At 48.0% G+C, this 17,563-nt stretch overlaps 1 protein-coding gene across 5 annotated transcripts in view; it reads right to left on the reverse strand.

The window, feature by feature from the left end:
* Positions 1-17,563, reverse strand: part of NCK2 (NCK adaptor protein 2) — a 70,906-nt gene that overhangs the window by 24,527 nt on the left and 28,816 nt on the right. For 4 of the 5 annotated variants that reach the window (XM_074354695.1, XM_074354694.1, XM_074354692.1 and 1 more), the window contains exon 2: positions 8,991-9,156. The exons of the other annotated variant lie outside the window; for it this stretch is intronic. The gene's annotated coding sequence lies outside the window, so the exon portion shown is untranslated. The remainder of the gene's footprint in view (positions 1-8,990; positions 9,157-17,563) is intronic. 5 annotated transcript variants of the gene reach the window in all.

Consider the following 17,563-nt stretch of genomic DNA (forward strand, 5'->3'; position numbering starts at 1 on the left):
CGTGCATCACCTGAGGTTACCTGTTCGCCCATTTACCGCCCAGGAGGCCCTGCTCTGTGCCCGCAGAGGCTGCTGAAGCTTCAGCCACCCGGTTCAATAGGAAGTTCAAGGAGAGGCGGACTGATGACTCCAGGGTAGTATACAGCCACCTCATTCCCCCTCCTCTGGACTGACCGATCCAGCTGCCACTGAGAAGGACAGGGTCACGCAGCTTTAAAAAGCTGCCAGTCCCACGGTGTGACATAAACCTCATCTGGATGGAATATGGTTGACTAATTTCAATTCAAAATAGAGAGAGATGGACAGACAGACAAAACAAGGGTAACATTTTACCTCTAGGATATTGACTTGGAATTTCAGAAAAATACCTGTGTGTACGTGTGGCTACACACATACTAAAATACATGTCTGTGAGCAAATGACTGGTTTGGGGGTAACCAGGTAAGAAAAGAAACTGACTACATGGGAAAAAAAAAAAAAGTCACCTTACCTTGATTTTCAACACACAGTCTGAATTACTCCAATAACATGACCTACTTTCAATATGGGTCTTAAGGATTTTTCTTTGTAATATCTCATGGCGTCAGTGCAGTTAACCAATCATTATGGAAACTCGCTCAAAGATGCAGTAGAAGGAATAATAGCCTGGCCCCCCCCAAAGACACCCACATCCTCCTTCCTACAACCTGTGGCTACGTGGGGTTACGTGGGGGAGTTTAGGGGAGTTAAGTTACTGATTGGCCCATCCTGAGAGAGGACCCTGTGTTGCCCGCGTGGACGCAGTGTGGTCACAGAGCCCCATGTGAGCAGGGGAGGAGGCAGAGAGTCAGAGGGACCTGGGGGGGCGGTGCTGCTGCAGGTGAGGCTGGACGAGGGTACCAGGACTCCAGAAGAGGCAAGGAACGGCTTCTCCCCTGGAGATACTCAGCCTTGCCCACATCTTGATTCAGCCCCATGAGACCCGGCTGGGGCTCCTGCCCCCCGGACGTGTAAGAGAATCAACTTGGGCTGTTTTAAGCCACTGAGTCGATGGCCAGTTGCTCCAGGAGCCACCAAAAACCAACGCGGTGAAAGGTCGGAAAGCCAAGGTCAGTCCCAAGAAGGAGCACGTCCTTCGACTTCCCCCACTCGCTGTGGCGTTTTCCTCCGTGAGCAAACACTTTAAACGGCACCTCTGCGTCAAGGAGGCCTACTCAAGGCGACCGTCTCAGAAGCAGCTAAAACACCTTATAAATTCTTCATTACAGTTTCACGTTGTGCTGCACATGAAAGGCTTGCCAGATGCCAACTGATCTGACGGGAGCTGGCAGGAACCAGCGGAGACCGGGGCGGGGGGAGAGGAAGTCCCGTTGGCAGCTTTTTCCAGGCAGTATCACTAATGACGGAGAACAGGTGTCCACCTTAAGCAGGACACAATATGGAATCCAGGGGCTGTTCCAAGTCTCAGCAAGTTAATTAAGTTGTGATGAGAGTCAGGGTCTCAGCACTTCCCTGAGGCACAAAACTATCCTGGATGTCAGGAGAAAACGAACATCCAAGCAGGTGCAGCCTCCTCCATGAATGAGGAGGTGCGGGCACAGGCAGCGTCTTGAGTGGGAAGCCGCCCAAGGTCACAGGATGAGCTGCCAGCGTCCATCTCATGGGGCTGTTTCCCAGGCGTCAGCTCCTCAGAGGCTGACAGTCGCCCTATGAAATCCAGAGGGTCTACAGATACGTGTAATGAATGTGGGAACCGGGGTTCACAGATACTAAATACTCTCATCCAGGCTACAAAGTGCCTGAGCGGGGATTTGAACCCACGAGAATGGTCTGATCACAGAGCCTGAGCTTTACCAGGTAAGAATCCTCTCCTACCTGGCAGCGTCCCGGGTGGCAGGATGCTGCAGACAGGCTGAAAAAAGAAATCTCGAGGGTACGGGAGACGCCCACCCACAGGGACTGCATCCCAATTTCACCTGGGGGAACTGGCCTGTGACGTCACCTGGGGGAACGGAAGTAGCTCCTGGTGTTCCCGGTATGATCGGGGAAGGGCCATGTGGTCGTGCAGTGTTTTATTTGAGGAAGGGCAAGGGAAGGCCAGACGAGGTGGAAGGTTTCAGGTTTCCAGAGTTCAAAACACAGGGTCAAAGCCGGGAGGTGCAGCTCAGTGGCACAGCACACGCCCAGCACGCACGAGGGCCTGGGTTCAGTGTCCAGTCCCTCCATTAAATAAGTAAGTAAATAAATAAATACATAAGTAAGTAAAGAAATAAACCTAATCCCCTCCCCCACAAAATAATTTAAAAAGCAAAAACACAGGGTGGAGGAGCTTAGTTCCTCCGGACTCTTCCTCTGGGGGCTTATGGGGGGCAGGCCTGTCTGTGCGGCTGTCACCCGTACGGCTGTCACTCCGAGCAGACTGCCACTTCCCGCAGCAGCTCCTGCTGAGCGTGGCTGAACGGTTAAGGCCAGAGGCTTCGGAGTCACTGAGACCCAGGTGACCTTGGTTCCACGGGTTATTCTGGAGAAGCTCTTTTTATGAGGTTTTTAAATTTCTGCTGGATGTCGTCACAGTGGCCCGTGAAGTCTCTGTCTTTGAATCCGTGAAGGTCTCCTCCGTGGACCTGGAGGAGAGCCGTCCCCAAGAACGTTCCCTGAGGGCCAGGGAGCTGGGATGAGGGTCCCGGCTCTGCTCCCACCAGGTGGGTGACGCTGGGGGAAGTTGCTTAACCTCTGACCTCTGTTTTCGTTTTGTGAGGATACGAAACCAGACAGTCAAAGGAAGTACCCGGCATCTGGTCTGTGCGTGACCATTGTTAGACACCCCGGCCCCACACACACCTACGTCCACGCGACACCAAACGGCAGGTCTCACCGGACTTAAGTGCAGCTTTTACAGGGATTCAGAAACGCTTACATTGTCATTCGATTGGCTTCTGACACTGTCATTATATAATATTATATATTATGATGTTATCATTCAACCAGATAGTCCCAGAGCCACTGCTCAGAGCCGCCAGGTGGGCTCTGGCCTCCAGCCTCTGCTCCACGGTCTGGTCCCTGACTTTGTTCGGGCCTCAGTCCAGAGGTCCTGCCTTGCTCCCCCCTCCCACGCTTAAACCCAAGTTTCCACCAAGCCCCGTCTGCCCCCGGCCCCGCCCTCCATCCTCCCCTCCGGGGCTCTTACTGACCCCTCACACATATTTTTATCGTCTGTTTTCCCGCTGGATGTGATTCCTTGCAGCCAAGGACCCTGCCTCCCGGCACACAGCACACAGAGAAGGGCCTGAGCTTGGGTGTTCCCAGGCAGCGCTCAAAGGAGTGAACGGATGCTCTGTGTCTGTAGCTGGGGCGGCCTTGGCCACCAGGGTCCTCGCATGGGGACAAGACCCTGAGATACTGCGTCCCATGCCCAGGTCCCGATTTGCAGCTGGACCCACATTTAAGGAACTCCATGCAGAACCGTCTCACCTTTTGATACTGTCATAGTTATCAGACATCAGGGGTCTTCACTCGTGATGGAAGCCATGGAAAAATCCCGATTAAAAATTTAAATTCCATGTCATTCAGGCACTTTAAGTAAAAGGGTGAAAGTACACGGAATAGAAATAAATATTCATGAAATAACAGATCAATCACAAAGAGCGAATCTCCCAACTCTTTCTGGCAACGGAAAATGAAAGATAAAAGTTGAGCAAAGCTCATTAAACTCCTGAGAAGGCACCATATGACGAGACTGCATGCCTGGCCAAAATAATTCCAGTACTGTTAATACAATTCCAGCATTTAAAATATGTGAATTTATCTTTATCAGCACCTACACTGAAAAAAAGGTTGTTGGACACTGAAACAGAATACATATAAGCCTCTCAGCAGAGCTATGAAAATCTAAGACTCCCCCTGATAGGAGAGCATTAACATTTATAAACAGTGGTACCCATTGCTGGCCCAGGAAAGGACTCTGTTCTCATCAATGAGTCTGGATTCTCAGGTGGGAATTATCAACCTTACTAGATCAAAATAAGATAAAACATACTACTAAAGAAACCATTATGTCTAATGTCAAAGGATTGGTATCTGGGATATAGAAAAAGTGTTATTTGCACCCCAGGGTTCACAGCAGCACTATTTACAATAGCCAAGACGTGGAAGTAACCCAGGTGTCCATTGACAGATGACTGGATAAAGTTGTGGTATATTTATACAACGGAATACTACTCGGCCATAAAAAAGAATGAAATAATGCCATCTGCAGCAACATGGATGGAACTGGACATCGTTATTCTAAATGAAGTAAGCCAGGAAGAGAAACAAAAATACCATATGATATCACTTATATGTGGTATCTAAAAAAAGAAAAAAGACACTCATCAACTCATCTACAAAACAGAAACAGACTCACAGACATAGTAAACAACCTTACGGTTACTGGGGAAAGGGGGTGGGAAGGGATAAATTTAGGAGTTTGAGATTTGCAAATATTAGCTGCTATATATAAAAATAGATTAAAAAAAAACAAACTTCTTTTGTCTACTGTATAGCACAGGGAACTGTATTCAATATCTTGTAACAATTTTAAATGAAAAAGACTATGAAATAAACATATGTATACGTATGTATGGCTGGGACATTATGCTTTACACCCGAAATTGACAGACTGTAACTGGCTATACTTCAATTTAAAAAAAAAAGAAAGTCTGCACAAAGGAAAACCAAAAGAAGGCAGGGGTAGCTACTCTTATATCAGACATAATAGACCTTAAGCCAAAGACTGTAACGAGAGACAAAGGAGGTGATTATATAATGACAAAGGAGTCAATCCAATAAGAAGGAATAGTATCTGTAAATATTTATACACCCAACATTGGAGCACCTAAATATAAAAAGCAACTATTAACAGACCTAAAGGGAGAAACAGACAGCAATACAATAATAGTAGGGGACTTCAATACACCACTTTCAACAACGGATTGATCATCCAGACAGAAAATCAATAAGGAATTTTGTACTTAAGCTACACACGAGGCCAGATGGACTTAACAGACATTGACAAAACATTCCATCCAACGGAAGCAGAATACATATTTTTCTCAAGCACATGTGGAACATTCTCCAGCGTATGTCATTAGTTAGGCCACAAACACGTCTAAATAAATTTAAGAAGACTGAAATAGTATCAAGCATCTTCTCCCACTGCAATGGTGTAAGACCAGAAATCAACTACGTGAAGAAAACTGGAAAATGTTACAAATATGTGGAGATTAAATAGCATATTACTGAGCAAGCAATGGGTCAGGAAAGAAATCAAAAGAGAAATAAAAAAATACCGTGGGACGTTAAGAGATACAAACTACTATGTATAAAATATACAAGCAACCACGCTCTGTTGTACAGCACAGGGGAACAGCAGCAATTACTCCGTAATATCTTCAAAAGGAGCATAATGTATAAAAATATCAAATCACTACTTTGTACACCTGAAACTAATATAATATTGTGTATCAACCACACTTTAATAAAAAAAAGTTTCTTGAGACAAATGGAAACAACAGACCAAAACTCAGGGGATGCAGCAAAAGCAGTTTTAAAAGGGAAGTTCAGAGTGATAAAAATCCACGTTAAGGAGAAACAAAGATCCCAAGTAAACAGCCTAACTTCACACCTCAAGGAACTAGGAAAAGAAGGACAAGTGAGGCCCAAAGTCCGTAGAAGGAAGGACAGAAATCAGGGCAGAAATCAAATGAACAGAGACTAAAAAGATAATAGAAAAGATCAATAAAACAAAGCTGTTTTGCTGAAGATAAAGAAGACAGACAAACCTTTAGCTAGACTCACCTAGGAAAGAAAGGACTCAAAGAAAATCAGGAAGGAGGAGGAGGAAGAGGAGAAGGAGGAGGAGGAGGCGGCGGCGACATTACATCTGCTACCACAGACATCGGAAGGCTGAAAGGGACTACCATGAACAATTACACACCAAAAACTGGACACCCTCTAAGTGGATAAATCCCTAGAAACATGAAACCTATCAAGACTGAGTAACAAAGAAGTAAGAAATCTGAACACACTAATTGTTAGTTAGGAGCCTGACCCAATAATCAGAATGCCCCCAATAAACAAAAGTCCAGGACCACGTGGCTTCACCGGTGAATTCGATCAAACAAGGAAGAATTAATACCAATTCTTCTCAGACTCCTCCAAAGCAGAGAGGAGGAGCAAACACTTCCAAACGTACACCTCCATCCCCGGTAAACACCAGCCAGCCCCTAACAACGTGGAATCGCAGTCCGCGCTCAACTGCCATGGGAGAATTAGGTGCCGGCTACATGTTGTTAAGTTAATTCCATTGGAAAAGGGGGGGTTTGCCTCCATCCTCTTCCTGTGGTCTCCACACCCCCCAATGCAGGCAGGGTCAAGGCCAGGGAGTTCCGAAGACTTGGCTCCTGAACTTCCACATGGGGGGAGCTCCTGGGAAGACGAGAATAAGGACAGGGAAATGCAGTCCCCACACACAGGGGCTCAGGGACCCCTCGGGTCCCTCTGAGAGGCAGCTCGGACACCCCAGGACTGCTCCCCTCGGCTCAGCCCCAGCTGTAGGCTTGCTGAGGCAGCGCCTGCATGGGGTGCCTGGGACCCAGGAAATGCTTCCAGGGCTGGGTCCCCGCTTAGCACTTTACCAGGTCGGCACTGCCTTTGTCCTCCTAGGACAGGACCAGGGATGGAAGGACCAAGCCATCCCATCCCCTGCGGGCACATCAGGCCCACTGACCCAACAGACTCGCTGCTGCCCCCGCCGTGACTGCCTACCTGATGTGGAGACCAGCGAACCCCCCCGTGCGGGGGGCCCGTTACCCCCTGCCCACATCCCCCCGCGTTAGCACTCACTCGGGTTACCCTGCCTCGGGCGCCCGAGACTCACCACTGACGAACCCGAGGACAGCAGTGACCACAGCCCTGAGCAGTCAGGGGCATGCCCCATTCCCCAGGCCACGAGAGAGAGAGCCCAGAACTGTATCTTGTCTATTTTCGTAGCTGCTAAAACACCCTGCTAAAACAGTCCCTGCACAGGAAAAACAGCCTAGAATCCAGCTGCTCACAGTCGATATTTATTACACGAATGGGCTGATCTAGTGAGTTTCCTGCTGCGCATTTTTCAAAACCAAGGAAATAATTTTTAATAAATAAACCAGTGTTTTGGTGTGGCCCCCAAAACTTATAAAAGTAATTCTTTAAAATTATATGCATATAAATGCTTCTTATAAGGATACTTTGATGATAATCTACGTTTGACTGTCCACCCAGTGGTACCCAGGCATCAGCTCTTGCTTGTGCTTTCACTGGGCGCTTGTGCAGAATACACTGCCCTGATTAAACACGCGACTTCCCCTGACTCACCACTTTCTGGAAGAGGACCCAGACAGTCACTCAGAGTCTGCTCATGTCACCTACAACCAGGACCTTCTAATGAATTTGTGTCAGACTCTGTCACAGATGAATCGCTCAAGAATTCTGACGGCCAGATTTGAGGACCTGCACTAATTTCTAGCTTACGTTCCCATGAAATCTGACAAACTGACTGATAAGCGACTGCCTTTATAAATGACCTAGTTTTAAAAGGTTCCACTTCAACGACTATTAAAAATATTGAGTGGTGATGCTTAAGATGTTTTTTTATGTAAGGGAAAGCTCCCAGCATTGGACGTGAGACACCCAATGGCGCTCGGATCACTTAAGGTCTGGGAGGGAAACCTGGAAGTGGCCGGAGGGTTGTGAAACCAGTGAGAACCAGCACCGTCCTGGGGGAGGGCACAGCTCAGGGTCGTTTACGGGGACACGGAAAGAAGGAGAGCTTGCATCAGCTGGCAGGGATGAGATCCAAGCTCTGACTCCAAACCAGGACCCAGACGTGGAAATTGTAACAGACGCCCCCAAATACATGTGAGCAGGTGTCATTTCCGTCAGAGAAATCACAAAGGCGAATTCATAATGTTACCCTTATGAACCACTGCACATCGGTTCCACGAAGTTCTGCTGACCACACATCAGAGGGGAACAGAACTGAAATCAAGGAGGTGGTTACAAAAAAAAAAAAAAAAAAAACCTCAAGGAGGAAAAACTGATTACAAAAATTTTAGAAGTTTTTGACCAAATGAAAGAAAACCCTAATTTATATTAAACTCACAGCAATCAAACCAAGCGATTTTTATAGTTCAAAGTTACAGGCTTAAGGCTAGTTTAATACAATTTGTGAATAACAGAAGCAAAATGAGATTCTGAAGAAATGCTCACAAATGGGGTGTTATTCCTACAGTTACAGGAGCAACGCTCTGCAGGTGAAACTGGACCTCCTGTTAAACCACGCCTACTGCCCAGCCGGGGCCGGGACCCCGATGGACAGGACCACCGCACAGCATCTCTTAACACCTAAATCAGATGTCCCAAACCGTTCGTGAGGGCTAAGAAATGTCTGCTCTAGAGACAGCCTTTTGTCCAGAATCTGTTATTACCGGAGCCCTGGGTCTCAATCCACACACTGTATTACAGATACGATTTTATTTTAACGCACACAGGCACATGTCTCATAGAGATAAACCCATCCTTGGAATCCTTATCTGTCTGCGTGTTTTGCTGCAGACTTATCTTCCCAGCATCCAAGTTGGAATGAAGCCTTCACAAGATGGGACTCACCCTGAAGATGGTTCCCATGAACCCTGGACCCCCCCAGCACAGCACACAGGAAACCCAGCTCCTACAGACACAAGATGACCTGTCCGGCCCAAGAGCTGAGGCTGGGGCATTTCACAGGTTGGAGGTGCCCTAAGGCCATCACGGGACAAAGCAGGAATCTAGCGTTTGAACCAGATCCCTTGGAAATTTGTATTTCATGAGCCTCCACAAATCTGAGCCCTGTGTCCTGCCGTTTCACTAACGTAAAACCTACTTTCTGCGCAAATCGAGCATCTGAGGCAAAAGCAGCCCCCCCCCACCTGTTTTCATCAGAAACACAGACTCACCTTTGACCTCAGTAACAAGAGACACACAAAATGCAGGTGAATTCTTAGGGACCACAGCCCTGGAGTTACGAAGCTGCAGGAATTCTCCGAGGTCTCAAACCCAACTCAAACCTCAGCAGGGAATTAGGTTCTGGGAAATCACTGATATGAAAGGAGCAGACGAAATCTGAAAAGAAACAGAAATACCTGTAGATGAAGACTGCTTGCTTAAGTAACTGCTTGAGAACTAACTGATCATTCTTTTTGTTTCAAACCAATATTTGTAACAGACTACATAAAAAATACTTACTGACCTCGACCCAAACAGAACACGCTCTCCCCCGGCTCCAAGCTCCTCCCCCGCATCAGCTCAGGGGGAGAGGCCACACACGCCACAGAGGGAAGGGACAGGCAGGGTGGGGACCCCCACCATAACCAAGGGACCTAAGTTTCCAGGTCTCTTCCAGGCCCTCCCACGCCCTCAAAGGCTGCCAAAAACAAAAGAGAGGTTGCCAAGTGGGAACTCAGGAAGCCAGTCTGGGAGAAGAATCACAGAGCGTGGATATTGTCAGAGGCCCCGTCTCCTGCACTGGCTGTTCACAGAGGGGGCCACCTGCCGGACCCAGACCTCGGTGCTCTAACATCCCCGCTGGCATCTGAGGATAGCATCCTGAAACCACAAGAAGTCAGGACAAGAAGCCTGACCGCATGACCCCCACCCCTCCCTCCCAGCTGTGGGGTCTGCTGTCACCCCACGGCCCCAACACCTGGGTTGCTATTTTCAGTCCTTGCCTAACATCTGAGGGGACCTGGAAGCTCCGTGGACCCCAAGTGAGTTCACCAACACCTTTAACTACGCTTCAAACCCAGAAGGGGTCTGCGCTGACAGTGCACTCTGTTCATTCACCCGTACCATGGTGATGACCCGAAATGTGAAACACTCCACAGAAAAGTCGAATTCTATCTCAGTCAAACAGAAGAAGCTAATTCCAGTAGGGCTATCATGAAAATGTTACAAGGCAAGTTCATAACTTTTGATTACAAAATGAATTCCGCTTTATGCATTCTCTGGCATTATTTTAGAGAATAATTTCTGTTTAAATATACAATTTAACACAAGGGCAGGGCGACGGGCAAACACGGTGGGAACACTGGGTGTGGACAGCATGTCAGACGTCCCCCAGGACGACGGCGCCCCTCTCCCCCACCCTGGCCACGCGTTTACAATAACTTGATGACAGCTTCTCCAGAAACAGGAGTTTCGGTGTCTGGACTCAGGTCCTGACTGAGGATTCCGAGTCCTCACCGCTGGCCTCACACACGCCACTTATGGGAGAAAGCCGCCGACTCAACGCAGCCTGGCCCTCAAACACCACCCCTGTGCTAGGGTTTTCAGGGGTTCTTCTGGACTTAAGCCATACTTTTAAAATTTTCATTGAAAAGGAACGTGCCTGGAGTCGGCTCTCCCCAGGCTGGTGCACGCGTGCGAGGGTCCGTCTGGGCGGCCGGGCCGGGGGCTCCCTCCACATGCGCCGTGCCCTCCACGGGGATGTTAATTATACCCACTTGACACATGGCTTAACGTTCTCAGAGAGGTTAAAGGTTCTCCTTACGAGGCTTGAGAGTGAGGAACACAGGCCTTCAAAACTCTAAACCCACCGCACCAGGAGCAAACGTAGTGCTGGAGAACTGATTCACCCGCCCGGGACAGGGGCACGGTGGCTGGGATTTGGAAGCCCGTCCTCTGATACGTGGTGGTGGGCCAGGCGGGAAAGCTGGATGGATCTGAGCTGAGACCCTGCTGCAGGGTCCCTCCAAGAGATTCGTGTGTGAGAAAGGGAGGTGGCAGTGTTTCCCTTGAGAAAAGCATTTTTCCAACAAAGCGTCTGTGCACGGGGCTCACATCTTACACAGGAATGAGCAGTGATTAAAGCCTGTCTCCTACTGGGTTTGCATGATGTCTGCCCACCGCTGTGTTTAACGGGTTTTTAAGCTTATTCAAACCCGCTGTTAGGGACAGCGTTTCAAATCAGCTCTTAACTACAACCAAGATCTAACTGATCAGGAAAGCATACGCTTTTGTGCAGAAAACCACCCCCGACTACAAACACTCTCAGGTGCAAGGTCACGGGGACAGTGGGGGCCGCGCCCAAGTCATCACTCATGGACACTGACAGCCCGCTGGGGACACAGGGAACTGGGTGCACTTTTCTTTATAAAGGTATTTCTCCACTAATGCTAGACACATCCCTGAAGAAATAAAAGGGGAGGAGGAAGGAGCAGAAGGGACTAACACGAACACCAAAGGCGTCTCTTCCTCCACGTGGATTTGGACCCCGAATGATACAAAACTTCACCACTGCAAAATCCAAGGGAGTATCGGAATTCTCTGCAACACTGAGGGTTTCTTTTTCTCAACTGAGTTTTGAAAAGTCCAAGCCCAACCTGGGGCTCTCCCAGTCTTGCCGGGGGCGGGGGGCGGGGGGTCAGCTGCAGGACTCTAGACATGAGGGTGGAGGACAGGAATTTTACAGCAATTAGATGAGGGTGATGGATGGACAGGGAAGAGCCTGTGGCCTCTGGCGTCTGGGAAAAGCCCCAGAGGTAAAACATCTAAGCTCTGGAGCAAAAGGCTGGGAAGGATTCTGTTGTTGGTTGTTGCTCAGGTTGCTTTTTTTTTTTAAATCTTTAAATTACTGGTAACTGAGATGCCTCCTACAGAATGGATCTGCTTCTAAGAAACCGTGAAAAAGCACCTCACTGTGTGTTTTCCTGCTTCATTTCTGACGGGTAACCATTCAGCTCGATGTCCCCCCCATTCCTGAGTAGCAGTGATGCTCGCACAGATACAACAGTACCCCAGAAAGGGGCTCCACAAAACCCCACAAAATGTGGAAGGAGAAGGGAGTGGAATGCATTACACTTTCCCATTTGGAAAAAAGAAAGGCTAATAGTTATAAATATGTATCTTACAGAGAACAAATTTATGATTATTACAACTGACTAGAAATTTTAATATGACTGTTTTTAATTTATTTATTGTTTTAATGTTTTTTAATGGGGGAGGTAATTTTAGGTTTCTCTATTTATTAATTTTTTTAAACAGAGGTACTGGGAATTGAACCCAGGACACCTTGTGCGTGCTACGCATGCACTTTACCACTGAGCTATACCCCTCCTCTCACTGTGTTTTTAAAGTATATTTAGCTGCTTTTGAAATGGTCTAAATCTAAATAATTTAAAATGGTCAAAATGTATTCCCCATGGTTTCCCCAAATGGAGACGCCGTCACAGTTCTGTGCCTTCGCGTCCACTCTTCAGCCATCCTGGGTCCAGCTCGGCACCTCCACTTTCCCAAAGTCACTGCCCAGCCCAACCCAAATCATCGATCAGGGATGAACTCAAACGTCCCCTCTTCTGGGATGTTCTTCATAAATGTCCTCCGTTCCTGCAGGAATCACTCTTTCATAATCCAACTCCCCGTTTAGAGGCCGTGTGGACCGGAGGCGCCTCCGGGAAGGGGCCTGCACATGCTGGCGTCCTCCCGCCTTGGCCACACGGCAGGCTCTCGACAAAATGACCCTGAGCAGACATCTGTATCCAGTAAACTCCGGCTTCCTTAGTCCTACCTGTGAGACCTGTTACAACTGTCCGGTGCCGGGCACCGTTCCAGAAGCCTCTTCTCCTAAACTTCCATCTGAGGACCCTGAACCCCTTATGCACGTCACAGCGCGACTCTGCCAAAACCAAACAACAGTTCCGTGGATGAACCATCCGTCTTCCTTTTATTGCTTGTTTTTCTTGAGTATTTCATCTATTAAACAAATCAGCAACGAGCCAACAAGGGGGACGAAATCAAAGAGCACTTCTAAATCCTACAGCTCAAAGCTATACAGATGACGTCCTATGGCAGCTGTCCAATTAGCGCCATCCCCAAAGCTCCACAGTACCGTGTCTGGGCTGAAATCCAATTAAGTCATTTCTGTCTGAATGTCCCCAAAGAGCCTCCCTGCCGAGCTCGAAGTGGAAATAATCGTAAAGGCCAGATTAGCTGTGTAAGCACTTCCAGGGCCGAGACCAGACAAGAGCTTGAAAACCAACATGCCCAGGCTTTCAACCGGGCATAAAGGAAACACGTGTCAGCGACCACCTGGCGGGAAGAAAACGCACTTCCTCGTCCAGCCAGACCTTTTCAGACAACCCTCGTCCCATGTGGGGTCAAAGCAAAGCTCTGAGCCGTTCTCTGACACGCGTCGGCAGGTGAGACTTGGGCTCCGCAGAGCTGCCGTGTGCGCAGAGGGAGCGCGCACGGAGAGACGACAAGCCTTCTCTGACTCACCCTTTCCCTGACCAGCCCCTCGATGCACATGACTGTCCCGTAATGATGTGCAAAACAAGCGCTGTGAGAGGCTGAGGGGCAGGATGGACACGGGAGGAGTGACATCTCCCCTTCACCCTGGACCCATTTCTTCGATTTACAACTTGGCAAAAGACAGAGGATCTTCAGGTTACGCACAGGAGCTGAAACACAAGTGTTCGAACAGCGCGGTCCAGACACGGAAAGGGTCCCCACCTGCCTGTCCACTTAGATCCCACTGAGACCTGCCAACTGGACCCCCTGCAGGTGGTAAGAGCTCCTGGCTGGTTACGATGTCAAACCCCGGTAAGGCCCACTGCCGCCGAGAAGGAGAGAAAAGTGGAGGAAGGTAGAGTCAAGAAACCCCTATCCTCCAAACCCTCAACATCTGAACACTAGGCTCGTCTGAAGGAAGACTCGCCCCGGTGATGGGGCCGTCCACGCCTCTGCACGTGACGGAAAGGACACAACTGGATGCTAAGCCCAGCTCTGCATCTCACCAGCTGGACCACGTGGAGCTGCCACTTAGCCTCAGACACGAGGGGTCAAACACGAAATGACAGGGCGGTACTTCTGTAATTTATTTGCTGCAAGAAAACTCACCCATAAAAAAATTCAGTTCAACTTTTCTAGACAACTTCCACAACCGTTTGGATAGTTTGCTATCCAAACTATCTGCTATTATCTGCCTTAGAAGCAAAAATCTGAGGAGACAAACCAACAGCGTATATATGAACGTAATAGTTGTAGATAAAAAATAATTGATGACGGATTCGAAAAAGCGATGTCTTCACACTGTAAGAAGGAAGAGGGAGGAAACAAGAAAAAACAAGACGACTTGAGCAACTCAGTGCTTAGCTATTTCCAGAACATCTGGACATACACATAAGAAACCATGGCCTTGCCTCTCGGGGGGCCATCTGGGCGCCCAGGACAGGAGGAAGGCTTCCCTCAATGTCAGGTTTCAAGTGCCTTTTTTATTCAAGAAAACAAAACCAAACCAAAAAACTATGCATTAAAAAGTTAAAAAAATTTTTTCAACAAAGTAATGACAGAAGACAAAACAAAACTCAGGACAAGCTAACGACTCCTACGCCTTTCACAGAAGATTAAATTCCACAGACACTTATGTTCAAATCCACATCTCCTGGAGGTAGGAGATAATCTCATATTGGCTCTGAAATGGATGGGTCACAGCCGTAATTTAATGAAAATGTAGTTATAATTTTGTTCTCCTAGGAAATGAACTGAATCAGATTAACACAGCTAGTCATCCTGCAGTCAGACCTCACTCATGGCGATGAAACCCCTTGGAAACCTGCAGTTAGTGCCAGAAGCTTTAAAAAGTTATGAAACCATAAACTAACGAGTCCACACTGAATCGCTGAAAAGAGCTGCTCAGTGCCAAGTCTCCCAACTGGCTTTCTTTTCTAGATGCAGCCTGTTTCCGGGGGAAGGTAGGCGCTGATTGGATCCCACAGTTTAAGGCCCTCTGCTTTTTTTAATTGAATTTAGAATCAGTTTACAACGTTGTGTCAATTTCTGGTGCACAGCATCTGCTTCCGTCACACGTATACACACACATATTCCTTTTCTTATTCTTTCCATTATAGGTTACTACGAGATACTGAATAGAGTTCCCTGTGCTAGACAGAAGAAACGTGTTGTTTATCTATTTTATACATAGTAGTCAGTATCTGCAAATCACGCTTTGTTTAACTGATGATGGTTTCAAAAGGCTTGGCACCTGCTGGGGAGAACCACACGGCATCCCAGCCTGGCTGGGAGTCCCTGCAAATCCAAGGATGTCTTCTTTCACTGTTTCTATGCCCCTCTCCCCCGGGCCAGACAGGAACCCCGCAAGGCCAGGACCACTAGCCCCCTCATACAGCAGAAGCTGCCTCCCCCAAAACCTGGTCCGCGCACACAATTTACACCAGAGGAGACTTTCTGGGGCTGAATCCTCACACCACACAAGCCCAGTGCCACACACACCAGTGATGTTCTCGGGTCTGTTTGCCAGAAATGGTTTATGTTTTCCTAAAGTCCTAGATGCAAAAATCTAGTTCTCCTGGAAGAGAAGAGAGAAAAGGGAGAAGAAGGAAGAAGGGACGGAGGGACCCAAGCTCTCAAGGCCCTTGGAACTGAGGAGGGTTTGTGACTGGTGGCGCTGACACTATGGCCTGATGACTTGTGGCTGGGGGACCGCCACCCTCCCTCGAGCTGCCACAACCAGAAAGGTCCCCAGACAACGGGGATGCTGCCAAACGTCCCCTGGGGATGAAGTCACCCGGCTGAGAACCACTGAACTAGAAATACATGTAAATCAGACCGAGTTTGGTTTTTTTTTTTGAACAGACTAGACAGAAACGTTCATGTATATTCATGTATTTTCTAACTATCTGGAACATGGTTAGACTATCCAGGCGGCTGCTGCCGTAAGTACCCCTCCTAAAATAACCGAATAACAGGCACATTCCGTTTAAGTCAACGTCATGATTAGCCAAGTAACAATAAAGCCACGTGATTAGGACACAACTTTAAACTCTCGTTTGCGGTAAGTGTGTGGAGCACGCTGTCATCAAGAAAACAAGAAGTCTTAAAAACAAGTATCTTGCGGGGGAGGGTGTAGCTCAGTGGTAGACCATGTGCTTAGTGTGCACGGGGTCCTGGCTTCCAACCCCAGTGCCTCCTCCTCTAAATAAAATACAAATAAATAAACAAAACTAATTACCCCCCCCACAAAACCCCCCAAATATCTAACTGTAGGCAGATATGTACGTGCTTGCATTAGAAAGCAAAAAGTAAAAGGGGAAAAAGAAAAATAATCCTTTTAAAACAATGACCAAAGGGGTTAGGAGAGACAAGGGCTAGAAATGCGAAGCCGACTTCTCTGAGGACACGTCTTTGGGCCGTGGAACCATCTCAAAGGTTTACATAACTATAAACCAATGTTAATTTTTAAAAGTCCTAAAAATCAAAAGCATCATGCAAACAAATTAGTTAAATTATACACTGAGGTGATGGAGTAAACATAGAGAGGAATTTTCCCGAAAGACTTCGGAACACAATAACCTGACTGTATTTTCCTAGCAGGATAAGCCCTGAGGATGAAGACACCTCCAGCTGCTTTCAGTGCTCACTTTGTTGAGAAAAATATGGGTAGAGTTAAACATTTATATGGGTTGTGTATAAATAAAGTAAGTGAATAAGTAATTATGTTAATGTTCCTAGGGACAAACGTTTTCAGCCTCACAGAGATACAAATATAAAAATCAAAGACATAAACTACCTTGTACTTCTAATTTTGAATTAGAAATATCAGTGTGAATTTATAATAGATGATGTTAAAACAAACAAACAAACAAATAAACAAAACCACGTTTGTTCACTGAGAAGGCCCAAGCACAATGGCCAACCCGGAGCACTGAGCATCCCTGACTCCCAAACTGTGGTCCCTAAATTCCATTTCCTACGGAAGGGCCCCCTGGCCTGGGGCAGACACGGGCTGACGGGGCCTGAGGCCACACAGCTTCTCCACTTCGGTAGCAACATCTCAGGCCAAGAGCAGGGGCATGTGCCTGAGAATGTAGAAGCCACCGACCTTGGGCAGCTGGCCCTGGCCACAGCCAAGCCCCCTGCAGCCCAGCAGCAGGGACGTCGGCTACGAGGGAGGAAAGTGCTCGAGAAGTATCTGAAATCATGAGCTCCTGATTTCTCTAAAAACAAACAAAAACCTCGCCGGTGGCTTATGAGGATGCTGGGGAAATGGCACTAATTATTCTGAAAACTGCCACATAAAGGGCAGACTTCCCTGCATCACTGGGGCTCAGACAAGAGCTGTCGGTCCTCCTCGTCGGGCCAGTCCGCAGAAGGGAGGCAGGCTCAGGGGCCAGCATCCCTCGGCCCCGGTGACAAATCGTGGACAGAGGCGGCGATCTCCCCACCTGCCCGCTCCCGCGTCCTCCCACGGAAGCACACACACCACCTGAGGAGTCATCTTGCTGGAAAATCAGACCAGAAATGGCTCTCGATCTGGCCAGCACTTTACAGGACACACAGGGACACAGGAGGACGCTCAACGGGAATCCAGTTAGCAAACCACAGCAGCAGGAAACCCAAACTGGGGAAAAAAGACCCTGCCGCACAAACAAATCAATCCACAATGGAAAAAAAAAAAATGATAGGGCGGAGGAATCAATAAATGATTCAACTGCAGTGTATGGACCTTATTTGG

The sequence above is a fragment of the Camelus bactrianus genome, chromosome 28 (genome assembly GCF_048773025.1).
Source record: "Camelus bactrianus isolate YW-2024 breed Bactrian camel chromosome 28, ASM4877302v1, whole genome shotgun sequence".
NCBI lineage: Eukaryota > Metazoa > Chordata > Mammalia > Artiodactyla > Camelidae > Camelus > Camelus bactrianus.